The sequence below is a fragment of the Macaca nemestrina genome, chromosome X (assembly GCF_043159975.1).
Source record: "Macaca nemestrina isolate mMacNem1 chromosome X, mMacNem.hap1, whole genome shotgun sequence".
In the NCBI taxonomy this organism is placed as follows: Eukaryota; Metazoa; Chordata; class Mammalia; order Primates; family Cercopithecidae; genus Macaca; species Macaca nemestrina.
In genome coordinates, this window is record NC_092145.1 from 40,094,125 (window position 1) to 40,121,808 (window position 27,684).

General features: G+C 39.6%; 1 pseudogene; it reads left to right on the forward strand.

Moving 5' to 3' along the window:
* Nucleotides 1-11,248: 11,248 nt before the first annotated feature.
* Nucleotides 11,249-15,965, forward strand: LOC105490517 (tubulin alpha-1A chain-like; annotated as a pseudogene).
* The last annotated feature ends 11,719 nt before the right edge of the window (nucleotides 15,966-27,684 follow it).

Below are 27,684 nucleotides of genomic sequence, written 5' to 3' on the forward strand. Positions count from 1 at the left end.
AGAAAGTTGGGAGTGGGTGGAGAAAGAAAGACACAAGATGGGGAGGAAAGGAGGAGGAGGTGAAAGAAGGAGATTACATAAAGATGGAAAAATAAGAGTTGTAAATAGGAAGAAACCGTCACTGCCAGAAGTTAAAATGAATGGTTTATAACCTTTTAGAGGTCAAGGACCTTCTTTTAGATTCTTTGAAAACAATAGCTTGCCTACCCAGAAATATGCTTATATGCACATACATAGAAAATTTCACCTCCCATTTCAGAGAGTATACATACCTCATAAAGTGCATCCATAAGCCCCAGGTCAGTAGTCTACAACAATGACCTCCCATCACAAAATTCAGTCACACCATTTCCAATTTATGTGACACTGATTTGAGAATCATTTTGTGAAAATATCTGACTTATCTTACAGTTGGTTGATTTTCTAGTGTTCTGCATGAGATCTTCCTCTGTCCCCACATTCTTTGGGCTTACCCATTTCCCAGGCTTCCACTGCCCTCTCTATGAGTAGTTAACCATTTTTTTCCCTCTTTAGGAAACTCATGAAAGTTACAAAACCTCTATCTACAAACACACACATACACGTTTATAGTCTCAGTTTGGCACTCAACCTTTTAAGCACTCATGTGCCACCCAAAGTTCATCCATGGATGCAAGATTTGGAACTACTGGATTAGAGGGAACTAAATGTTTATTTATTAAGTGGATTCAAGCATGTGGCATTTTTACTGGGTTCCTAAATCTGTTCCATTGGTTAATAGAAACAAGGTGCTTGTTTGTTTGTTTTTAAAAACTATGTAATCCAGTCTCAGATCTTCCTGGCTTTGAGCTTCATTATGGAAATCTTGATTAAATCCCCAATGTTATAAACGTTAGTGGCTCACATGGAGCTCCGAAGAGCCCGATATAGTCCCCTAGACTCTTCAGGGCCCTGTGAGTGAGCAGTTAGGTACAGGCCTTGGTCCATTGTGCTCAATTGAGAACTAAGTCAACATGTCTTATTACTATGCTAAATTATGATGGAAAATCAATCTCTTTCCATTAAAAATAGTCTTTTCTGGGTTAACTGAGTTCCTTTGGATACTTCTCAGTGTTTTAGAATTCCATCTCACCACACCTACCTCCTTCCCCTCTAAGACAGAGAAGAGGCAATGAGTTGACATGGACATCTTTGTGTGGGTCCTTATTGGCCTCTACAGTAATTTCCTCAACAATGCCCTCCCCAGTCATTGGGAACTATTCTGACATTTGATGATGAAGTCCAGGACTTGTGAAATACAAGGTCTACGCTCTCAGCTCATCTAGGCCCAGAGTTATTCACCATTCTGCTGACTTAGACTCACCTCTTCCCGTGTCTGCCTTTCAGGCCCTCTGAATCTCAACTACATCCTCCATCCAGCCCCAGAGTTAGATCGTCCACCTGCAGCCCTTGCCGTAGCGTCAACTTGCTCCTCATGGCAGCGGCCCCATGGGAGACCTGCTGGCTATAAACATCCAGCTATTTTCTATATCCTCCACTGGGAGCATGTGAAAATATCTGGATACATTTATGCCAGGTAAAAGCTGAGGGAGACTTGGCCCTCTCTTTGCCTGGATCTGCCTTGCATCCATTTTTCTTCTGTTATGATTATCTCTTGTTGGTGAGGGGGCACTCAGAAAGGTGATTGTTTTAGTCTATTTTCTGTTACTTAGAGAAATTTATAAAGAAAAGACATCTATTTCTCATAGTTCTGGAGGCTGACAAGTCCAAGAGCATGGCACCAACATCTGATGCAGGTCATCCCATGGCAGAAGGACAGAAGGCTGAAGCAAACATGTGAGACAGAGAGAAGAAATCAGGTAAAACTCACTTTTATTACAAATTCAGTCTCGTGATAACTAACCCACTTCTGCAATAAGGGCATGAATCCATTCATGATGGATCTGCCATCACCTAATCATCTCTTAAAGGCCCCACATCAATTAAAAGTCAACATGAGTTTGGGAGCAGACAAACATTTAAACCACAACAGTGGTGTCCCAGAGTTCCAAAGACCAAATTTGGAATAATTCCACTTTGTTTTTTATTTTCCCCCTAAACCTGTTGGAAAATGTCCCCAGATTCCACACTTAAGATAATAGGGCGCATGGTGTGGAGGGGGGCAGACTTATCTATGGACTCTTCCACTTCCTTCGTGGCCTCTTAACCCTTTCTTTTTTTCTCTCTCTCACCTCTCAGAATGCTACAGTTTTGTTTCTGGATAGTGTACCCTTCACTTACATCATCTCGAGTTCTCCAAAACTAGTAAAACTCTAGAATGCCAACTGGCCAGGCTCCGGGCTTGCCTTCAATCTCTCTCTCTCTCTCTCTCTCTGTCTCTCTTTCTCTCTCTCCTGCAGCTTCACTGCAGTACAATTTACACACCATAAAATTCACCCATTTAAAATGTACAGTTCAATGACTTTTTAGTAAATTTGGTTGTGTAACTATCACTGTACTTTTGGTTTTTAAACATTTTCATTATCCCAATAAGATCATTCATGCCCATGTACAGTTAATCCACTTTCCTACCTCCAGACCCAGGCAACCACTCATCTACTTTTGTCTCTTCGTATTTGCCTATTGTGGACATTTTCTGTCAATGGAGTCATATAATCTATGTCGCTTTGTGTCTCGCTGATTTTACTTAGCATACTGTTTTTGAGGTTCATCTACATTATAGCAATTATCAATATTTCATTCCTTTTTGACACTGAATAATATTTCATCATATGACTATACCACATTTTGTTTATCCATTCATTTGCTGATGAATGCTTGGTTGCTTCCATCTTTTGGCTATTATGAGTAGTGTTGCTTTGAACATTTATGTAAAAGTTTTTGTTTGGATACCTGTTTTTAATCCTTTTGGGTGTATACCTAGGAATGGAATTGCAAGGTCATATGGTAATTCTATGTTTAACTTTTTGAGGAACTGCCAAACTGTTTTTCATAGTGACTACATCATTTTACATTTCTACCAACAGAGTATGAGGATTCCAATTTCTGCTCATTCTTACTAACACTGTTTCTTTTTTATTATAGCCATCCTGGTGGGTGTGACAGGCTTGGTTCTTGCTATACAAAAGGAATTTAGAAATCTCTGACTCCAAGACTGCTGTTTTCCTGAGAAGTTCTCAGGGAATTAAACACTTAATTTGATAATAAAATCCCAGTTAGGACTACTTGTTTTCTATATGGTGTTGTCCATTCATTGAGGTACTGAAACCTGCTAATTTACTGGCAGTGGTAATGGAGGGTGTCCTAAGGCAAAATGATTTAAGAAGAATGAAAATGGTTGAATGTTTAAAAATATTATTCATGATATATTTGCTTTTGGATATGGATTGGGGAGAGGGAAAGACCAAAATTGAATATGACTCATAAAGCAATTTGGGAACATGAATGGGAAAAGATATCAAAGGTTATTTGGCCAAATAGTGATTGTGGGAGTTGATGCCAACTGCATTAAGGAAAAAAGATGACCATCTGAAGGCAGCAAAAATATGCCCAATTAGAATTGGCCTAGAAGAACACTAAAATGAAGGTCATTTAACAAAGACCTCTGGAAAAAAAAAAAAAGGGGGACGAAAAAGTTAAGTCAGCAGGATTGCTAGGAAGTAAGCACTAGAGCAAAGGTGCTGTGTAATCAAATAAGAGACAGACTTTTCTGAACCTGGTCAGATAGTAGCTAAGATCAATTTCTCAAAATACAGAACATTTGTTCTAGATATAGGAAGGGCAAGTAAGGTCTTATTAGAACAGAGAGAAATTTAAATTAAAACCACTGAAAAGATCAGGGAAAATGAAGCCTTACTGCTGTCTAAGATAGTGATTTGACTTATGGAAGCCAAAGCTCCTGAGTTCTCAAGAGACACACCTTCAAAAGATGATCCCAAAGCTTAGATCTAAGCCACTACATTTTTGAGGAAGCTACCTATCTAGGGAGACCAGCAGCACAGTATATAGTAAGCTTCTGGCTCAGGCACAGTTTTAAATCCTAGCTCTACCATTTACTAGCTATATTACCTTAGGCATTGCATTCATTCTTCCTGAGCCTCAGCAACCTCATTTGCAAAACATATATAATAATATTTACCCCACAGGGTTGTTAAGTGATTAAATTATGTAGCATCTGTAAAGCTTGCAGCATATGGCAGGCACTCAGTATATGACACCTCTTATTATTATTACTATTATTGGCTGTAACAACAATGCTTTTAAAAGGGAGATGAGAGATGTTAGTAACTGGATACCACTGGCATTACTGAATTTGGATTTTATACAGTTAACAGCTAATTTATACTCAATACAGACAAAACTAGCAGGGGCCTCATCTAGAAGATAACTAGCAGGACTTGGGCTTGAGATATCACAGAAAACGTTCATGGAAGGCAGTAGAAAGAATATTCATTATGGGTGAATATTAAAAAGCTGTTTGATCTTCAGCAAATCATGACTTTCTCTTTGAGCCATGGTTGTGTTACTGGAAAAAAGGTGGCCTCAATTCAGACCCCAAGGGGGAGGTTCTTGGATCTCATGCAGGAATGAATTCAAGGCAAGTCACAGAGTACAGTGAGAAGATATAGCTTATTGAAAGTGACTCCATTACAGAGTAGGGTGTCCTCAGAAAGCAAGGAGAATATGCCACCTTTAAGTTTTTCATATATAGGGTCCTTGTCTATGCAAAGGCTAAATTAAGCTGTACTTATGTGTGAGTGAGCAGACAGGATAACAAAATTTATTATTCTATTGATTTAAAAAAAGCTATCCTTGATGTTTTACTGTGTATGTACATCAAAACATCTTGAAAACATATTGTTTTGGGTATTGGGACAACTGAACTTTCTGTTGTTGTAGGAGTTTGTCCTTGTAGGCCTTACCAAACTTTTTTATTTAGCTGTAAACATCTTAGGACCGTGGGGGGTGACCAGCAAGGAATGTGCCTTGATAGTCTCGAGATGGAGTCTTTTGGTTATTTATTTATTTATTTATTTATTCATTCATTCATTCATTCATTCACTCTGAGACAGAGTCTCACTGTGTCACTTAGGCTGAAGTGCAGTGGCACGATCTTGGCTTACTGCAACCTCCGCCTCCTGGGTTCAAGCGATTCTCCTGCCTCAGCCTCCCGAGTAGCTGGGATTACAGGCACCCACCAACACGTCTGGCTAATTTTTGTATTTTTAGTAGAGATGGGGTTTTACCATGTTGACCAGGCTGGTCTTGAACTCCTGACCTCAAGTGATCCACCCGCCTCGGCCTCCCAAAGTGCTGGGATTTACAGGCGTGAGCCACTGTGCCCAGCCGGAGTTGGTTTTAAAATGATGTCACTCTGGCTTTCCTAGGCTTCTGTTTCCCTAATAGTGGGTATATAAAAGTTATCCTGCAATTGCTTGTGGACAGTGCAAAGTGCCCACAAGCAAAGGTGTGGGGCAGGGCGCCATATAGGACACTCCTTGCTGTCTCTAACACATCCTAAGCCTGTTTCCACCTCAGGACTTGTTCACCTCTTATTCTCTCCACCTGAAACTCTCTTCCCTAAGGTAACACATGAATTGCTCCCTCACTTCCTTCAGGCCTTTCCTCAAATGTCGCCATCTCAGTGATGTTTTCCCTGACCATCCTACTTAAGGGAACCCCTAGCACACCGTACTTCCCTTTCTTGCTTATTTCCTCCATATCACTTTTCTTCATCTAACATACTGTCTAATGTCAGCTCCACAAGGGCAGGATTTTTCTCTTTATGTCCACTGCTGTATCCTCCCTGCTCAAAACAGTGCCTGGCACAGTGTGGTGCTCAAAAAATATTTCTTGAAAGAATAAATGATTTTATTCCATTTCGATGCTGTCACATGCCCAGGATCAATGGTTTTAAAATTAGAACAAAGGAGATGGGGAAAGGAAATGAATGTGAAAAGAAGAGTGAGGCAAAGCCTACCACAGAGCTCCTTCCTTGATATGTTGCCTGCAGACCCCCTGATGAGGTTTATAGATCAGTGGAAATATAAAAAAGGAACAGTTGATTTCCAGTCACAAGAGGCTGATCAAGGAAGTCTGGTCCAAGTATGGTCCACCTTTTGAGGTGATGTCTCCTCTGGTTTACTCTCAAAGTAAAAGTAGCAGATTGGCAGCCAAAAGGATACAAATGCACTAGGGATGCATTTGTAAAGACACTAGGGATAACTAAACCACTGACCCTGAATGAAAGCACCGTCAAAGTTGGGAAGTAAATAATTTGTATAGACACTAGGGATGGCCAGGTGTGGTGGTTCATGCCTGTAATCCCAGCACTTTGGGAGGCTGAGGCAGGCGGATTACCCAAGGTCAAGAGTTCGAGATCAGCCTGGCCAACATGGTGAAACGCTGTCTCTACTAAAAATACAAAAATTAGCCAGGGTGGTGGCAGGCGCCTTTAATCCCAGCTACTTGGGAGGCTGAGGCAGGAGAATCGCTTGAACCCAGGAGGCGAAGGTTGCAGTGAGCCGAGATCGTGCCATTGCACTCCAGCCTGGGGGACAAGAGCGAGACTTCGTCTAAAAAAAAAAAAAAAAAGACACCAGGGATGACTTGACTGCTGACGACCTCCCGTGTATCTCTCACAGTCATGCCTTAAGTTCTGTAGACTTGGCATCCCACACAGAAGGAAATCTCTACCAGGTTTGAGAGTTAAGAACTTTGGTTTCCTGTATTTTACACCCACCTCCCTCCCCCTTATTCAGCATCCAGAGACAACTCGTTTTACTACAGAAGGCAATAATTTCCCTATTCAGAATGTCATGTCACCAAGGCTCATGTTCTGTGCTGGGGCCTTGAAATTCTTGCTGTGTCAGCCTAAGAGTAGTCTCTATTTTTCTGTGCCTGAACTACAGGACCTAGTTTCCATTTTGGTCCTCACTGAGGCCTGCTCTGGTCAGGTCTGGCCATGGCCAACCACACCAGTCACAGGTGGTGTGTAATATCACATTGGCAGAGCATCAGAAGAAAGGCAGCACAGTCTCACAATACATGAAGAGTAGGCTCAAGAAGCAGGAGCCAAAATTGATGTAATGGAAGATAAAACTATCAACATGGTGATCCAATTGAGAAGTGTCATTATGCGAGATGAAAAGGTGAAAGAAGAGCCAGCAGAGTTCTTGGCTTTTGTTTGCAGGAGAAGATGATACTAAACAAAATTGATTCATAGAAATATAGACATCATAAAATGAAAGGACCATCTGGATGTTTGGGGAGCGTGTCAATAGGAAATTATAGGACTGATCTCGAATATCCTAGTGCCAGTTCTCAATTCATTGCGTCTTCATTTACAGCATTAGGCCTTCCAGTGGGGACCTCTGGCATGGCCCTTAGGAATTAGTCAGAATGCAGGATGCCACAAAAGAAGGGAAAGCTGAATATGACCAATACAGAATTATTGTATACTTTTGAGTTTCAGTGCTTTAAGTTTAAGAAAGTGGGAGATAGTTAATGGGGTTAGCTTCCAGCCCACCCACCAGTCCCTGTAGCAACAAAAGCTCATTAAGTGTCACACAATATCCTTCTCAGCCAATGTTATGAAAGAGGAAAAAACAAAACAAAACAAAAACAGCAAGCCAATGCACATAAAGAAAGTTTATAAGGGTCTTATTAAAATAGAGTGAAGGTATGAGTGTAAAGAACCAAAAAAAAGAAAAAAATCATAATTTAAGTGATGAAAAATGGTGGACACGTGAATAGGTGACTCATATCTTAGAGATGTGGTAGATTAAGTAGTGAAAGGATAACAGAAGAGTACTGGAGAGTACTGACTTAACTAGGAATTTATACACACTGCCTATGGGCTTATTATTGAGTTTGTTTCTGGGGAATTTATAAATATAAGTTTTTATAATAAAGGAAAAGATGTCCTTTCCTATAGTCATAGTTTTAAGCAGTGAACCAGGAACCAGAGACATGGTTTTAAATTACTGATTCCGATGAAAGCAGTGTCAAAATTGGGAGGTAAATCTGGTTAGGTTAAGATTCTTTTTGGTTTTCTCTATATTTTCTTATGAGTATGTGGTGCTGAAAGGGACATGGCGGGCAATGGAAGCAGGAGGGCTGGCTTTCTTAGACACCCTGTCCCTGGGATTAATTTCATATGCAAAAAAAAAATTCCAAATCAAACAGTTACATGGAATGTACTGAAATGCAGAGAAAACTGTTAATCAGCAATAAAAAATAATGAAAGTAATTTTTAGAAACAACATTGTTTTCAACAACAGTATGGTGTGAGGGAAGAACATTGCCTGGGAATCTAAGCCAGTTCTATTCTGAGGTCTGTCACTGCCACGCACAGCAGAGGACCAACATACAACGCCCCTCCTGAGCCTAAAAGGCCATGACAAGATCAAAATAAAGGGAAACCTGTATTCCCACAGAATCCAGAGATGGGAGCCATCCAAATGACAAAGACTTTGCATGATTCCAGCACCAATATCCTACTTGTTGCCTAGTGATATTACGAGTGAAGTATCCCTATTCCCACTTTATTAGGAATCTTACACTGTTGATTTTCCCTCTTCCCTGAATCTTCCATTTTCCCTTGTTTTTTGGCTCATTTCCATTGCCATTTAAAGTGACTCTAGATTCTCTCATCTTAATAAACGCTGACAGGATCCCAAATGCCTCTTCCATATCACTGCAATGTTCAGCATGAAAGAAAGATGTTGCAGATATAAGATAAATCTAAGATAAATGAGGTTAAGTAAAAACCTTGTAGTACTAAATCTGAATGTGCAAGTAAAGTTCCTATTATCCAAACTGAAGAACTGAAGAAAGGAAAGACTTCCTGTTCCTTCATTATAGTCCCAAGCTCCAAGCAGTGACCAAAGAACCACTGGTATGATTTTGTTATATATATATATATATATATATATATATATATATATATATATATATTTGACATAGGCTCATGCTCTGTCACCCAGGCTGGAGTCCAGTGGTGCAATCATGGCCCACTGAAGCCTCTACTTCCCAGACTCAAGCAATCCTCCTACGTCAGCCTCCTGAGTAGCTGGGACTACAGGCGTGTGCCACCATGTTTGGCTAATTTTTCTTTTTCTTTTTTTTTTTTTTTCACAATGTGGGCTGGGCTAATCTTGAACTCCTGGGCTCAAGAGATCCACCTACTTCAGCCTCCAGAGCTGGGGCTATAGGTATGAGGCACCATACCTGGCCAGTATGGTTTTAAGCCAGTGAAAGTAGCATCTATGTTGGAAGGTGGAGCTGGTTAGATTTGCACGATTCTTAGTTTCCTCTGTATTTTCCTATGTTTCTTTTGTGATTCAAGGTACATTTTCTTTGACTGTGATTAAGGATTGTGTGGTTCATGGGAATATAAAGTAATGAGACCCGTTTTCCCGTAAGACAGATACATTAACTGAGGAGTTTATATGCTTTGCTCTGAGATAATATTTGTACAACAAAAAACCTGAAGTGGTCCCCAAAGTGTCAATATTTTAGTCTGTGCCAAATAAGATAGCTGAATAAACATAACTGAAGTAACCAAATACTGCCAATTTTATAGCAGCATACAGGCATGTCCTGATTGTGGAGAATAACAGGTATATTCTGTTATTTACTGTTATTAAACGCTAATAACTGCAAACCTACTCTTTTACTTGGAAATCAAAAGTATGTGTCTATGTCTAGATATTTGAGTTTAGAATTATCTCCCAGTTAGGTCTTTAATAATGATCACTCTAAATCCTTATGTCATGCTATCTCCATCCTCAAGTGTAACTAAATCACAGGCACATTTTTCATAATTAACCACATTTGAAAATCCTGATGCAGAGCAGATAACATATATTCCTGTTGACAAAATATCAGGTACAATATAGATCAGAAATATACATTCCCAGATTTTATCCCAGAAAATACATGAACTCAAGATGGAGAGCTACCACTTCAGGATTTTTTTTTTCTAATTGTCTTTGCAAAGATTGTATGATGTATGATGAAAAGTTGAAATGTAGTGTAATCTACATTATAATGTATAGTTTCCTCTTTAAGAAGCAGTTTATACATTGGCAACTGGGGATAGCTATCATAAGTTAGAGTTCAGTATGTGTGAAAGAGAATTAGAAAAAAAATACTAAACTTATGTGACTGAATCACTTCCACAAAAATTTGGAACAGCCTTGATTAAACAAGAATGAACCAAAACTATAAAAAGTGAACTCAGAGACTTGAAAGTGGAGATTTGTAAAGGCCAGAACTAAGTAATTATTATTGTGTCTTGATGCAGTCGCTAAGAATTTTATTGTGTATAATTTTTACTTCAGTGTTGAACAGTCATTGTGATAGGAAGAACTTCAGTTCTCAACACTTTTGCTTCATCAACGATGAAATAAAACAGAGTTTGTGCTATCTTGGTTTTTGGTTATAATAAAACTATTCAAACAGTTTTTATATGTTTATTATTTTCCATCTATTTTTCTGCATGCTCCTCTGTTCATATGATACTGCCTCAGTCAGGCTCGGTGAAATCAGTGAACTGGCCAGGTCAACAAGGCCTAGAACTGGACCAAACACAGGAGGATAATTCAGGAAGGTAGAGAGGAACATCAGGAAGATGAGGTAGTAAATTACAGGAACTCAGCCACAGACATTAAAGTTAACATACAACACTCCCATCTCTAGGACTCTGATTTTGGACGAGTCATGGCGAGACTCTAGTTCTGTAGAAACTGAATGTCAAGCAGAAACTCGTACATAAAAGAAAGAATATCTGTGGGAACTGGAGTGCAACTCAAGCGGATTTATTAATAGCAACCAGATCAGAGTGCTATTACCAGAACAAAGTGCAGAAATAGTGCAGGGCCATCAAACAGGTTGACTTTTATAGAGAATGGATGATAGGTAGGGTTTCTTATGTTTTCACTGCCTGTGACCTGATTTTTACCAGAACTTGGAGCAAGGCTAATCCTACCAATAGGATTACATGGCCCTGATTACAGTGTTGGAGGCCTGCTAGGCAGAATTAGGCAGATCATTGTTCACTAAATAAATTATAGTTTGTTTAAGTTTAGTACAGGAGTTGCAAACTATGACCTACTGCTTGTTTTTGTATGGCCCATGAGCTAAGAATGATTTGTACATGTTTAAGTTGCTAAAAAAATAAAAATGAATAATATTTTGTGACATGTGAAAATTTTATGAAATTCAATTTCAAGGTCCATAAATAAAGACTTATTGGAACACAGCCATGCGTATCTGTTTTCATATTGAATATGGCTACGTTCATGCTATAATGGCAGAGGTGAGTACTTGTGACCAACACCCTATGGTCTGGAGAGCCTTAAATATGTACTGTCCAGACCTGTACAGAAAAAGTTTGCCTAACTTGGTTTAGTGTATAAAGTTGGTGGATATACAGAAATTTCATAGCACTATATTTAGGGCCTGATCATGTTTAATTCTTTAAGAAGTTGCATACAACTCAGGGTAGAAATAAAAACCATAGCAATTGATGAGTATGATGTTTTGTGACTAAGAATTGACAAAGAGAAGAATTAAGTGAAACAAAGTATAATAGGTAGCCTTTCCTAGCCCTGCTCTGACAGAGGCTAGGACTATTCTGCCTCCTACATCGAGTGGGCCAAATCCTGCCTACAACCAGCAGGATACTAGGCATTCTCTCCTGATGGTGGGCATGATAAAATAGACATGATCCCCCAGGCACCTTTATCTCTGTTGTGTGTTCACTGAACTGCCGCCTCTTCTCTGACCACCCATCCCCCTCTAGTGTTGGGTTACCCTCTGTGATTGACTTTTTGCCTTAGTTTTCTTATTAGGGTTCTCATTCCCACTTTGAGGCTAGAACTAATCCTCATTTCCAGCCTGATTGACTAGGACCCTGATTCTCTAAGAAATCCTTCCTACTCCCATTGCCCCTGGGAGCTGGATCCTGTTTTGTATAACTTCCTCCTTTAGCTGGCACTTTGCTGTAATCCAAATAGACCATCTGGGATCAGTTCTTGGCAGCAAATGTTTGGTTCTACTGCTTTCCCTTACCCAACTCCAGGACTTGATCATCCTTTGAATAAAGCCCATTTGTCTCATCCTTTGAACTTTGATTTGACATGCCAAATGCAACCTTTTTTTCTTTTTTTAAATGTTGTGACAGGGTCTTGATCTGTCACCCAGGTTGGAGTGCAGTGGTGTGATTTCAGCTCACTGCAGCCTCAACTTCCTGGGCTCAAGCAATCCTCCCACCTCAGCCTCCCAAGTATCTGGGAGTACAGTCATGTGGCACAACGCCCAGACAATTTTTAAATTTTTTATAGAGGTGGGATCTCGCTATGTTGTACTGGCTGGTCTCAAACTCCTGGCCTTAAACATTCCTCCTGCCTTAGCCTCCCAAAGTGCTGGGATTACAGGTGTAAGCCACTGCACCTGGCCCCAAACACAATCTTGAAGGTACATTCCTACAACCAAGTTAGTCCATGAAATTTCAATCCAGCCTTTTCTAAGATTCTGTCCTACTCCTTTCCTCTTCTTCCTTTTGCTGAGGTCCCAGCATGCATCATGGTCTAGTATACATTTATTATACTAACCAACAGATCATAGACAATTAGAGCTGGAAGGAATCTTACAAGTTATAGATGAGAAGACCAATTTAGAGGTCCACAAAGGGGAATATACATATCAGTTCACTTTAACAAACAAGGAATAAGTAGACCCACATCCTCCAAGAAGTGCCTTGGAAATAAAAGTTAACTAGTTAACTGCCTTCAATGAGTCAATTTTGAATTTATTTATTTTTGACCCATCATAAAGAAAAGCCAAAAAACAAAAGTGGGATAAATCAAATGACTGTAATAAGTCTGTCCAAAAAAGGAAAAGGAGAAGGAGAAGGAGGAAACCCATAATTTGAGGCTATATGTAAATAGAATTAGTTTTGCCAAGATGTCTCATTGTCTACCACTCCAATTCCCCTTTCCATTTCTGACAGTTGTCTCTTGGATTCTGTGTGACTACTTTAATGCCTAAATCTTTACAAGGAGAATCTCCAAATAAAATCTCAAATTATACTTGCTTGGTTACATTTGATTTAATGATCTGAACGGCACAAGTACTGGCCAACCAAAAAGGAATGAAAGGAGCGCTGCGGCACTTATGGCAATTTCGCAAGGGAATCAGATAAATATCCCTCGCTATCATGGGAAAACAGTGGTGGAGTTAAGGTGGGAGTGGGGATTTGTATAGAGTCTTCCCTGGCTAATTACTCAGAATTATTTCCCTGTAGAGGCAGTGTCCATCTTTTGCATGTGGCTGCTGAAGCGAATCACAGCATAGCAGGTCCAATCGGTTAAGCAATCTTAATGATCAATGCATTTTCCCTCAGCGTTCATTCTGCTGTGAACTAGATCGTGAAGATCGCTATATCAATTTAATCAACCATGCCTCAAGATTCAATGTAGCTATTGCATGTAGATTTTTAAAATGTTTGTTGCAACAACTCATGCCTCTCCCTGTCACTTATTAATATATTAAAAATTTAATAGCTCTCGACTGGCTAGAGTAGAATACATTTATATTATCCAGCACATAGTAAGCCTAATAAATATTTGTTGATAGCATTTAATGACTAACTCTACAAGTCATAATAAGATAATATAGACATTCATTTGGAAGTAGAGTATGCCTTAGATTAGGCCAGTGGTTCTTAACAGGAATGATTTTGCTACCTGCTACCAGGGGACATTTAGCAATGTCTGGAGACATTTTTGGTTGTCACAACTAAGAATGGCACTGTTTTCTGGCATTGATTGGGTAGAGGCCAGGGATGCTGCTATATATCCTAGAAAGCACTAAATGTACTAGACATCCCCTTTAAAAGAATTATCCTGTTCAAAATGTCAAGAGTCTGAGACTGAGAAATCCCAGATTAGGCAGATAATAGACACTGAGAAGTTTGACTTTTTAAAAGTAGATGAGGAGGAGTGAATGGGCAGAGCTCAGAGGAATTTAGGACAATAAAACTACTTATGGCAATACAATGGTAGATACATGTCATTGTACATTTGCCAAAATCCATAGAATGCACAGTACCAAGAGTGAACGCAAATGTACACTATGGGACTCTGGGTGGTCATGATGCCTCAATGTTGGTTCATTGATTTTAATGAATGTACCACTCTGGTGCCAGACGTTGACAGTTGGGGAGGCTGCGCATGTTGTAGTGGGCAGGAGGTATATGGGAGCTTTGTACTTGCTGCTCACTTTTGCTGTGGACCTCAAACTGCTCTACAAATAAACCCCTGTTAAAAAAAGGAGATGAAGGTTCCCTTACATCAACTGTTTAAGAGTCAGTCTGTAAGAAGCAACAACCTCTCCTCTTCATCTCTGTCATCTGCTAGGTAGCTGTGAAGCAGAAACCAAGCACATGCCCAAGCAGTGTTTGCAGACCTGGAATCCATGGTCATTGACGAAGTTCGCTCTGGCACATACCATGAGCTCTTCCAATCTGAGCATCTCATTATGGGCAAGGAAGATGCTGCCAATAACTATGCCCGAGGGCACCATTGGCAAGGAGATCATTGATCTCATGTTGGGCCAAATTCATAAATTGGCCAACCTGTGCACAGGTCTTCGGGGCTTCTTGGTTTTCACAGCTTTGTCAGGGGAACTGGTTCTGGGTTCACCTCCTTGCTCATGGAATGTCTCTCTGTTGACTATGGTAAGAAATCCAAGCTGGAGTTCTCCATTTACCCAGCCCCTCAGGTTTCCACACATGCGCCAGAGCCCTACAACTCCACTCTAACCACCCACATCACCCTGGAGCACTCTGGTTATGCTTTCATGATAGACAGTGAGGCCATTTATGGCATCTGTTATGGAAACCTTGATATTAAGCACCCAACCTACACTAACCTGAATAGATTCATAGGTCAAATTGTGTCCTCCGTCACTGCTTCCCTGAGATTTGATGGAACCCTAAATATTGATCTGACAGAACTGCAGACCCATCTGGTGTCCTATCCCTGCATCCACTTCTCTCTGGGCAGCTATGCCCTCTGATATGGTTTGGCTCTGTGTCCCCACCCAAATTTCATTTTGTAGCTACCATAATTCCCATGTGTTATGGGAAAGACCTGGTGGAAGATGATTAAATCATGGGGGTGGGTCTTTCCAGTGCTGTTCTCATGATAGTGAATAACTCTCACAAGATCTGATGGCTTTTAGAAACTGGAGTTTCTCTGCACAAGCTCTCTCTTTGCCTGCTGCCATCTGTGTAAGATATGACTTGTTCTTCCTTGCCTTCCACCATGATTGTGAGGCCCTCCCCAGCCATGTGGAGCTGTAAGTCCAATAAACCTCTTGCTTTTGTAAATTGCCCAGCCTTGGGTATGTATGTCTTTATCAGCAGTATGAAAACAAACTAATACACCCTCATCATCTCTACTGAGAAAGCCTACCATAGACAGCTTTCTGTAGCAGAGATTACCAATGCTTTCTTTGAGCAAGACAACCAGGCGGTGAAACATGACCCTTCCTATGGTAAATACATGGCTTGCTGCCTGTTGTACCATAATGATGTGGTTCCAAAAGATGTCAGTGCTGCCATTGCCACCATCAAGATTGAGTGTACCATCTAGTCTGTGGATTGGTGCCCCACTGGCTTCAAGGTGGCATTAATTACTAGCCTCCCACTGTGGTGCCTGGCAAAGACCTGACTGAGATAGAGAGCTATGTGCATGTTGGGCAACAACACAGCCATTGCTGAGGCCTGGGCTCACTTGGACCACAAGTTTGACCTGATGTATTCCAAACATGTCTTTGTTCACTGGTAAGTGGGTAAGGAAATGGAGGAAGGAGAGTTTTCTGAGGCCCGTGAGGACAAGGCTGCCCTTGAGATGGATTATGAGGATGTTGGTGTGGAGTCTGTTGAAAAAGAGGGTGAAGAAGAAGAATACTAGAGTTAACACAGCAGAGGCAGGAGAATCGCTTGAACCTTGGAGGCGGAGGTTGCAGTGATTCGAGATTGCGCCCTTGTACTCCAGCCTGGGGCAACAAGAGCAAAACTCTGTCTCAAAAAATAAAAAACAAAAAACAAAAAAACAAAAACCAAAAAAGAAACCAGCACAGATGCTGCTTTCACAGGGAAGCTTATTCTGTTTTAAACATTGAAAAATTGTGGTCTGAAGAGTTAATTTGTATGCAGCAGTGTATGCTCTCATATACAATTACTGACTTAGGCTTTAAAACATGTATGCTGTATTACAGAGTGAAGCTGTTCATTTCTGTGATGGATTTTAAATAAAGTATTGCTTGCCTTTTTTTAAAAAAAAGTATATGAAGTAGTTGGAGATAGAGTTTTGGTTTTCAAAAATTAGTTTGTCTTCATTCTAAAATATTTTGGAGAAAACTGAAGACATGTTGAAATATTTACCTTATGTTTCAAAATGGCATATGTCATGTGACATATTTTCTTTAACTTTTCTTTCCATGTAGTTTTTTTTAAAGTCATTTTCATTAACCACCTTAATTACAACCAATTTCAAATTGCACTTGTGGTACTCTCAACATGTATGATTGTCCCACTTCTAAGCAGGTTTAAGGAGACCCTGCTTGCAATTTTCATCCTTTACTAGTAGTAAGGGAGAGCTGAAAAGGAGCTTTCAATAGGCTGTGTTTTACAATGTATGTAGAGCAATGACAAATTCACTTAAATCCAGTATCAGGTTCTAAAAATATCTGTGATGCAGGGAGGGAAAGAAATAGTTCTGGTAAAAGATACTTCAGTCTGCTGCCTGCTAAATATACTGGGAACAATACTGTGTACTATCTGCCATAGCCAAAATTCCATTCACGAAGTGAAGAGTAGCATGATCTACAAAAGTCATTTCCAATAGACCAGTAATAGCCTCAAGGATATGAAAAACTTCAAACAATCTTATTTTCAGCATACACTTTTTGAATTAGTGAATGATGTTTAATAATAAACATTTTTAACATTCGCTAGTGTTTTTCCTATTTTTTCTTTTGTCAGCCTTCTGTAGTTAAACATAAGGTACTGTGACAACAAAGTGCCAAGATTATAAACCCACGAAAATGCAGAAAATTCGCCAAACTCTTTAAGAGTAATAGTGCATATCTCAAGCTTTATGTCTAACCTATTAAAATGATGAGGAAATAGTTTATCCAAGAATCAACATTATTTACCACATAGCATTTAGACCTGTAAGCTATTATCATAGCCCATATATCATTGTGACTTTTATGAAAAGATAAGATTTTTAGCTTTTCATTTTGCCAAGTTCAAATCCCTAACCTAATATTTCATTTCCAGGTATTTTTTTCAGTACCTAGAACTATAGTCTATTATCACAGATATACTTTATGAATAAGTAAAGCTTTACTTCCTCCACTGAACTCCTCAAGGCCAGGAGCCATGTTTTATTCATCCAATATCATGATGTTTACCTAGTGTACTTCCCTGGCACCACAGGAGGTGACCAATAAATATATATTGAGTTTTATTGACTACATGAATATTAGCTACTTTTAATTGTTGATATGTGAAAAATGAGATTTCAGGTAGTTACACTAAATACACCTTATTCTGGGTTTCACTTAAATTTCATGTTTAGTTTAGATTTTCAGGAAACAAGAAAATAAACAATTTTCTCAAATATAAGTAAAAGTTCCTAACCTATGCTCTGCAGATTTTTTTATTTGAAAAAAAAGTTTGATGAAGGGTAGAGATAACCTAAGATTTTTACCATATTAATTATTAGATAGCTAGCAGCACAGTAACTTCATCAATGTGAAGCCTATGCAGGATCTGTAAACTCATGCTATATTACCCAATACTTCTCTAACTTAGTACTACATGATTATCAAGATTATCCCATTCACCTATCTAATGTCAATCCAGTTTCTTCAGTTATTTCTGATAAGACCACCAAGGTCAGCTGGAATTGCCATTCTCGTGTCTCAGCCTCCAGGTAGATGGGATTACAGGTGCCCGCCACTATGCCTGGCCAATGTTTTGTATTTTTAGTAGAGATGGGGTTTCACCATGTTGGCCAGGCTAGTCTTGAACTTCTGGCTTCAAGTGATCCTCCCACCTCAGCCTCCCAAAGTGCTGGGATTACAGGCATGAGCCACCACACCCAGCCAAGAGCTTTAATTTCTAAAGTGATGTAGGGAAAATACATTTTCCTTTACTGAGCTAGAATGTGGCATATGTTTACAATTCCATGCCTTTTAGGGAGTTAATACCACAGTCTGATGTACAATTTAAAACCTCAATGACAGCTGAGCAAAAGCCACTCAAGACAGAGAATCATAAGTTCTAACTTCACTCACATTTCCAACTTACTGTATGATACAAATCTTATTTTTCTTTCCTTAGCTGTGGAAGGAGGAAAACCCTGAACTAGTTTTCCACAAATGCTATCAGAAGTGAGACTGATAGCAATTCTCTAATTTTAATTCATAGGGAACAGAGTATCAGTGGATCCTGTGTTCTCACCCTTTCTTTCAGAGGTATAAAAGAAACTTGATCTGAAAGCTGAAAGTAGATACACAAAGATCGATCAACCAAAACTTAAATACCTGATCTACAACAACAAAGAAGTTGAGTATTATTCACTTGAGAGTAATTGCAGCTTCTCCCTGAATGGAGACATTTGCAGTTATATTTCATGGAGACAGTGCAAGGTTTGTTTCTTTTAATTCAGTGATCCTTAAATTTTAGTTGTGCATAATAATCAGTCAAGAATTTATTATAATGCAGAGATTCCAGGTCCCTACTTCTGAAGATTCTGATACAGAACCAGTATTTAAAATTGGGAGCTAGCTCTGTCCTCAAAAGGAGACTTTTAAGTGTTTTTTTTCAAAAATCGAGATACAATTCATATACCATACAAATTCACCCATTTAAAATGTACAATTCAAATTTTTTAGTATATTCACAGTGTTATGCAACCATCATCACAATCTAATTTGGAATATTTTCATCATCTCAAAAAGAATACCCATACCCATTATCAATCACTTTCATCCCCATGCCACACCCCCCATTCAGACTCTGGCAAACGTTAATCTGCTTTCTGTCTCTTTAGATTTGCCTATTGTGGACATTTCTTATAAATGAGATCACACAATATGTAGCCTTTTATGTCTGGCTTCTTTCACTTACCATAGTGCTTTCAAGTATCGTCCATGTTGTATAGATGTTATCAGTACTTAATTCCTTTTCAGTGACAAATAATACTCCATTGTATGGATATGGCACGTTTTATTTATCCATTCATCCACTGATGGGCTTTTGGGTTGTTTCCACTTTTTTGACTATTATGAGAAAGCTCTTATGCACATTTGTGTTCAAGTTTCTGTGTGGACATTGTTCCTAAGAGAGTGTGTGTGTGTGTGTGTGTGTGTGTGTGTGTGTGTGTGTGTAACTAGAGGGCTTATTAAATTGAGGGAACATCTCCAGTCAAATGCTTTTGTAAGTAGCTGTTGGTGAGCTGTAAGAAAATGATGACCAGAGTAACCCACTGAAGTACTGGCTAGTGACCTGTGAGGGTTAAAGGCTTTCAGGGGAGCTTTGATCATAGAATAGCTAGCGTTCTGTGGTGGCTGGAAAAAACAAAACAGAGATCAAAGAGAAAGAATGCAACATTCAACTCTCATGGATATAAAAATATAGAAATGAGTGACTGTAAGAAGCAAAACAGACCTCCACCTAAAGTCTGATCTCATCTGCCTTCTGACATCGTCAATAGCATGGTTTATTATAGTGAGTTTAAAGCAATGGTTGCAAAATCAAAATGCTGTTAACCAGTTTATTGTGTTAAAGAAAAAAATCAAAACACTTAAGAGGAAACTGATTCCTTAGAACAAGAAATGAACCTAAATATAAAGAAATAAGCAGAGAAATGCTGTTATGTTTCTTTTCTCCCTACATATCCTGAAAATCCAGTGTGCAATACAAAGTCTAAGCCACACTGTGCCGTTTGTTCACATCTGCCTTTCAGCTCTTCCTTGTGTCATATGTGAAGCTTATGCACAACTCTCTGGGTCAAACTATGCCTAGTTATTCAACCTTGTAAACAACCCCTTAAGTGTTCGAATGGATTAAATCTATGATGAAAGTCCAAATATCGTCCACAAAGATTTCACTACCAAAATGATAGACTTCATTATTTTTCCTATAATTAAAAAAACATGATAGTGAATTTGATTTATCAGAATCTTGTTCAACCATGTTTCATAAATAGCTGCAAAATCCATCATCTTTAATTAACTCTTTCTCCTAACTGCCTTAACCTATTGCAAGACAACAAGCAGGATTAACTGCAAAGAAACTGATTTAATTGCAGAAAAATATTAATTTTTAAAAATCTCTCATTTTAAATAATATTGGCTAATCCTTAGGTTATCTCCAATACCTGATATAGAGTTCTTTAATAGACAAAAGTAGGCTATGGGGATCTTTTCTCGATTTATGAGAAATTAGTAATAAGGAAGAAAATAGCTCTGTTGATTTATCAATCTAATGATCAGCAGCACTGATTACCAAAGGAGACTAAAACATGATCTTTGCCCCCAAAGAGTCAATTCTCTTGCTGAGAAAAGCAAGACATACGCAGGAAAGAATTTGAGAATACCATAATATATTACGTTATTTCTGCCAAAAAATTCAGACATAGGAGAGATAAACGTGGGCTCAAATAGTTAAAGATGACATCATGAATAAAGTAAGACTTAATCTGGGTCTGAAGTTTGGGGAGGATTTGATCAGAATAAGGGAAGAGTATTTCTGGCATGGGCAACCGCATGAACAAAGGCTGAGTTGAAAGATTTAAAATAATGTGAAGTGGAGGACACATGCTTAGGAACAAATGAGAAGCAAGGCTGTATACATTGGACAGGGCAGATTATGGTGAGTCATGTAAGTTAGGCAGATACCCAGAAGATGCTCCTGCCAAAACTGACAATGTCTTACCAGAGTTGGGTATGTCCAGCTTAATTTTATTCAAAGAGAGCTGCCTCCTGACTCACTATTCACTTGGTGGAGACCAAGAGTGGGGGCATGGAGAAATGGTTGACAATGTGGCCAAGTCATTTCAAGGACTCATTGCCAAGTGCCTACTATGTGCATTACAGGCAATGGTTTGGATGCATCATGAATTATAAGAATGAACAAGTGAGAATTCCAGACATCATGAAATTTATAGTGTAGACATGCACATTACTATGATACCAGAAAGAAAGTAATGAATGTATTAAGTATAACATACAGAACAGGCACAGAATGAGCATCGACTCTACCTAACAGAAGAAGTGACATTTTAACTCAATATTAAAAATATTAGGCTTTTCATACTGATAGGGGAGTGAATCTGCTCAAGGTAGAGGAACCAACAGGGGCAATGGAACTAAGCAGGATGCGTTCTGGAAAAGGCAAGAAGTTCAGCAAGTCAGGAAAGTAGAATATAGGGAAGAACAGTATGGGGTTGTGATAAAGCTGAAAAGCTGGTTAGGGCCAGAAGGAAGGAAAAAGGTCAGAAACGGGAGTTTGGACTTAGCAGATGATTTGTAGCCACTGTAAGTTCTTGAGGGGATAGTGAATTGTTTTTCTGTCATATTTATTGAGTCTACTGTGTGAAAAGCCCTTGGCCATGAAAGGAGTGTGTATGGGTGATGAGTCTGGTGGCAGTATACCAGACAATCTGAAAGTGGATGATACTGAGATCAGGAAAGTCAACTAGCAAGAAATCCAATGCAGTAATATAAGAGTAAAAAGAAGAGGGTAGAAAAAATAAAGGGGGAAATTAGAGAAAAAAATCAATAGATGGGATCATTTCTAGGGAAAAGGTAACACTTGCTGGGTAATTGCACCCAGAGTATAAAGTAGTTAGTGGAGCTAGAGATGCCTGATATCTGGATCCCCAGTGATTAAGAGACTCTTGGTTACAATTTTGGCAAATACAGAAGTTGTGTTGTAGGAATAAACTGAATGGGTATGGTCGAGTGCCATGGTTTTTGATTATAGTTCGTTTGAGGTATCAGGTAATTGGTACTCCATTGCATTGCTCAGACTGAAACGTGAATCTGGGAGACATTTGGAGTCATGAGATTAAATGAATATCTGGAGAATGGGAGAAGGAAGGAAACAATAATTTTTGAATATTTGTTATATTCTAGACACTGAATGTGGAGATAAAATACAGTGAAGAACAGAGTCTTCGAGGAAAGTCCAAAATTAAGGGACAGGAAAGGAATCAGCAAACAAGGACTAGTAATTCTCAAAAAAAGTAGAAAGACAAGTTGCATCCTGTGCTGTCACTTAAAACAAAGGAGAATAACTTTAAGAAGACAGGGAAGGATCAAACAATTTGAGTATCTAGAAAGATTAAAAATGAGAATAAGGCCGAGCGCAGTGGCTCACACCTGTAACTCCAGCACTTTGGGAGGCCGAGGAGGGCGGATCACTTGAGGTCAGGAGTTCAAGACCAGCCTGGTCAACATTATGAAACTCCATCTTTACTAAAAATACAAAAATTAGCCGGGCGTGGTGGCATGAGCCTATAATCCGAGCTACTCAGGAGACTGAGGCACGAGAATGGCTTGAACCCGGCAGGTGGAGGTTGTACTACTGCAATCCAGCCTGGGTGATAGAGCAAAACCCTGTCTCAAAAAAATAAAAAAAAGTAAAAATAATGAGAATAAAAGCCTTGCATTTTATGAAGAATCGTGGAGACATTTAATTCAGTTCTGTTCCACAATTATTTCTTGAGCACCTACTATGTGCTTAGCACTAGAGTGCTGGAAACACTGTCATGTAGATTACAGCCTAGTGGAGAAGAAAGACAAGAAAACTGTAAACTACATGACAATCTGATAAGCACCAAAGTGCAGGAGACACAGAGTACTAACATAGTACATGAGGAGGGCCATCTATCCCAGACTTGAGGGATCTGGAAGGCTTTTCAGAGAAAGTGATGTTTAAATGGAGACCTACAGGATGAGCTGGGATTAGCTAGATGAGAGGCAAAGGGAGTGATTCAAGCAGGAAACACCCTGTGTGGGGATCTAGAGAGAAAAGAAAACAAGACCATTAAGCAACTGAAAAAATAGTGGCCTGAGTGATTTTGTAGAGATACCATTGAAGAGGTAAGCAGGAGTCAACTAATAAACTTACAGGGCTGTGTCAAAGACTTTGAATTCAATCCAAACTGGCATTGGGAAGCTGCTGAAAGGCTTAAACAGGAGAGTGCTTTAATCAGGTTTGTACTTTAGAAAGATCCCTCTAACTGCGCATGGGCAGGGTAAGGCAAGGCCGGGTTGATCAGTTATGAGCCTGTTATACTAGTTTAGGAGAGACATGATGGTGTCAGTAGAGAGAGAGAGAGGAGTGGGTGGACTCGATAAATATGTGGGAGGTGGAATTGACAGTTATTGCTAATTAATTGGCAGTGGGAAGTTTTGGGAGAAAGAACGTCCAAGAATGACATCAAGATGTTTGGCTTGGACAAGCGAGTGTATGCTAATGTAGGAAACATCAGTTGAGGAGTCATTCTGAGAATAGAATTGATGAGTTCAGTTTAGCATATGTTGATTTTGAGATACCTGCTGGATATCCTAGTGGAGGTATATAGTAGGCAGTTGGCTGTGTTTATCTCAAGTTCAGAGAGAGATTTAATCCAGAAAACAGAGATTTGGGAGGCAACAGCAAATAGTTGGTAATTGAATCTATGAGAGAAAATGTGGATTTCTCTGGGTGAAAGTAGGGTCGCGTAGTGTTGAGTGAGAAGCAGAGCTGTCAGAGGACAGAACACTGAGCAGTACCAATACTTTAAGGGCTAGGCAACAAAGAGGATCCAACAAAAGAAACTGAGAAGGAGTTGTGTGTGTGGTTCGGTAAAGAAATAAGACTGCAATTTCAGACGTCTGTAGCAAAAAACATTTCTAAGTAGGGGAAACTGATCTTATTTGGTGATAGAGAGAAAAGGAGCTGATGGAAAGGAATATAGTGAAGACATGGATACAGAATGCATAAATGGTAGAGCAAGGTCTTTCAGGAAAGAGAGCAGCATAGCAGTGAAGACTCATAGAGGAGAGACCCTTCTTTCTTTAATAAAAACAAGGATGAGAGGAGAAGAAGAGTTCAGACAGGAGACCGGCTGTTGATAAGAGGAAACTCATACTCGATTGCCATAGTAAAGTAGGAGCTGAGGTTTTCTGCAGGGCATGAATATTAGGAGAGGGGAAATGAGTTAGATGGGAGAAAAGATTGCACCTCAAATGCCTTAAACTTTTCTGCCTCTTATCTCCTGCACCTGCTAGTCCTGCAAATCTAAGATCTTTTATGTATAGTGATGCTATTCAATCATTTTAAACATTCACAAACCACTTAAAAATAGCTAAATTATATTCACTGTTCATATATTCACCTTTAAAATGGTTGAATAACATCACTATACCTAAAAGATCTTAGATTTGCAGGACTAATAGGCGCAGGAGATGCGAGGCAGAAAAGTGTTGTTTTCTGATATTGCTTTCAGCGGAATAAGACTGTTTTACACAGCCTAAAAGAATAAGTCTGAGAGTTTATTCTTAGTTACAGTTAAAATGTTTATATATGTTTAAGGTTCCGCATCAGGAATAAGAGCTCTAGTTTTGACATAGTATTAATAATTATAATTGCTACCACTTATTGAGTACCTGCTATTTTCTAGATATCACGCTAATCACTTTATGTCCAATGGTTCTCAGCCAGTGGCAATTCTCCCATGACCCCAGGGGACTTTTGGTATTGTGTGGAGACACTTTCAGTTGTCACTTCTTGGAGAGTAGTTGTGGGTAGATGCCAGAATGCTGCTACATATCCTACAACTCACAGGACAGGCCCCTGAAACAAAGCATTATGTGGTCACACATGTCAGTAGTGCTGAGGTTGAGAAACTCTGCTTTATATCTATTTTTTTCATGTAATTCTCACAAGTCCGCAAGGGAAGTATAATTATCCTTAATATACAGATGATGAAACAGAATTGGGAAGGTTAAGTAATTTTCCCAAGGTCACATCACAAGGTCCCAAGAAGTGGAACCAGATTTTGAATCCATCTGTCTGATTCTAAAGCCTTTTTTTTTTTTTTTTTTTTTTTTTCAGATGGAGTCTGGCTTTGTCACCTAATCTGGAGTGCAGCGACATGATCTTGGCTCACTGCAACCGCCGCCTCCCGGGTTCAAGGGATTCTTGTGCCTCAGCCTTCTGAGTAGCTGGAACTATAGGTGCATGCCACCACGCCTGGCTAATTTTTGTATTTTTAGTAGAGACGGGTTTTCACCATGTTGCCCAGGCTGGTCTCAAACTCCTGGCCTCAAGTGATCCACCCTCCTCAGTCTCCCAAAGTGCTAGGATTACAGATGTGAGCCACCCCGCCTGGCCCTAAAGCCAATTTTTTAACCACTGTATACATTGCCAGTTTGTATTAAAGATACACAGACTACCACAAAATGTTTATATTTTTGCAACTAATTTTACATAAAATGTATGTGTTAATATACTAAAATCTGCATTCCTCCTATCTAAGGTTACCAAGGGCCCATTGCTCAATTCTAACCTTTTCCACCTGAGGATAATAAAATAGTATTGTCCTATTGAAAACAGACTTGAGGCCACGTGCAGTGGCTCAGACCTGCAATCCCAGCACTTTGGGAGGCCAAGGCAGGTGGATCGCTCGAGTCCAGGAGTTTGAGACCAGCCTGGGCAACAGGGCGAAACCCTTTCTCTGAGAGAAAAAAAAAAAAATTAGCTGGATGTGGTGGGTCACGCCCAGCTACTCTGGAGGCTGAGAGGTGGGAGGATCACTTGACCCTGGGAGGTTCAGGCTGCAGTGAGCTGAGATGGTGCCACCGCATTCCAGCCTAGGCAACAGAGCAAGACTCTGTCTTAAAAAAAAAAATGCTGGGCATGGTGACTTTGAGAGACTGAGACAGGTGGACCACTTGTGAGGCATTTGAGACCAGCCTGTCCAACATGGTGAAACCCCGTCTCTACTTAAAAAAAAAAAAAATAGGAAAATTAGCCTGGTGTTGTGGTACCCACCAGTAATCCCAGCTACTCAGGAGGCTGAGGCAGGAGAATCACTTGAACCTGGGAGGTGGAGGTTGCAGTGAGCCGACATTGCACCACTGCACTCCAGCCTGGGCGACTCTGTCTCAGAAAAAAAAAATAAGAAAGAAAAAGGAAAAGAAAACACACTTGAGTCAGGCACATCAGATGTGTACTCTCCAACATGATGTGTTTTGCCACTTGTGGGCATCCTCCAATTTAGAAAAAAAATGTTTCCATATGATGTTCAGTTGCAGATCCATTTTCAAATCCTATTCAACATGCACATAATAAGATGAATACTTTTTGGGCTTTTGGTCACAACTGGACTTCTGTGCTGATACCATTCATCATGTAAACTGCCCAATTGCCTCTTGATAATCACTAGGCAGGAGCTCAAACTCTAACCAAGCTACACAAGTCCAGGTCAAGAAGTGAATGTGGAACTGAATTGGTGGTTCTGTTTTGTTTGTTTTTGCTATTTTTGAGCCATTGTAACTGTGAACTTTTCCTTTGTAGAACTGTGCCAAGTAAATCAAACTGAATAACTTCACTTGTCCATAGAAAGTGGTAGATTTCTGCAAAAAGCATTGCCTCTGTGTTGCACATTATCCCAATTTGTAATCCTTAGAATGTGACTGCACAAATAACTGTATGGCTTATGTCCTCTTCTCATATGGGTCTAGGGTAGCCTACTCATCCCGGTTTCTCTAGCACTGTCTAGTTTAAAAACCAAAATTCTACATCCTAGGAATCCCCTCAGTCCCAGGCAGCAAGGATGTTGTCTCCCGAAATATACCCAATTCTAATAATTAATTGCTAGAGAGTAAAAGCTAATATTATCAATACTGCTAGTTAAGGTTCAACAAGAAGAAGGGTTAGTATCAGGATTCAGGTTGGTAAATATTGGGCATTACTTTTGGCCCTCACCTGTTTTTTTCAAAGAAGATGATTGTTGACGGAGGAAAATCAATCAAACTCTGACATTACATAGGATGCCATTTGTCAGCAAGAACTTCACACTGTAACAAAGTAGCTCTCAGGCTTGGCTATATTTTATAATCACCTAGGGAGCTTCAAACAAGCTGTGTGCTCAAGCTTCATGCAAGACCCATCAGTGTTTTTAAAGTATCTCCAATGGTTATAATATACAGGCAAGGCGAGAACCAGTGCTATAGCCCTGCTATGGTCTGAATATACGTATCCCCAACACAGTCATATGTTGAAGCCCAATCACCAATGTGATGGTGTTAGGAGATGGAGTGTTTGGGAGATTATCAGGTCATGAGAAGAGAGCCCTCATGAATGGGATTAGTGCACTTATAAAAGAGAGCTCCAGAGAGCTGCCTTTCATCCTTCACCATGTGAGGACACAGCAAGAAGGTACCATCTATGAACCAGAGGGCAGGTCCTCTCCAGATACTGTATCTAGAAATTCTTTGATCTTGGACTCCCCAGACTCCAGAAATATGAGAAATACATTTCTTTTGTTTGTAAGCCATCCAGTTCGTGGCATTTTGTTATAGCAGCATGAACTAAGGCAAGCATGATGCCTTCCTTTTCTT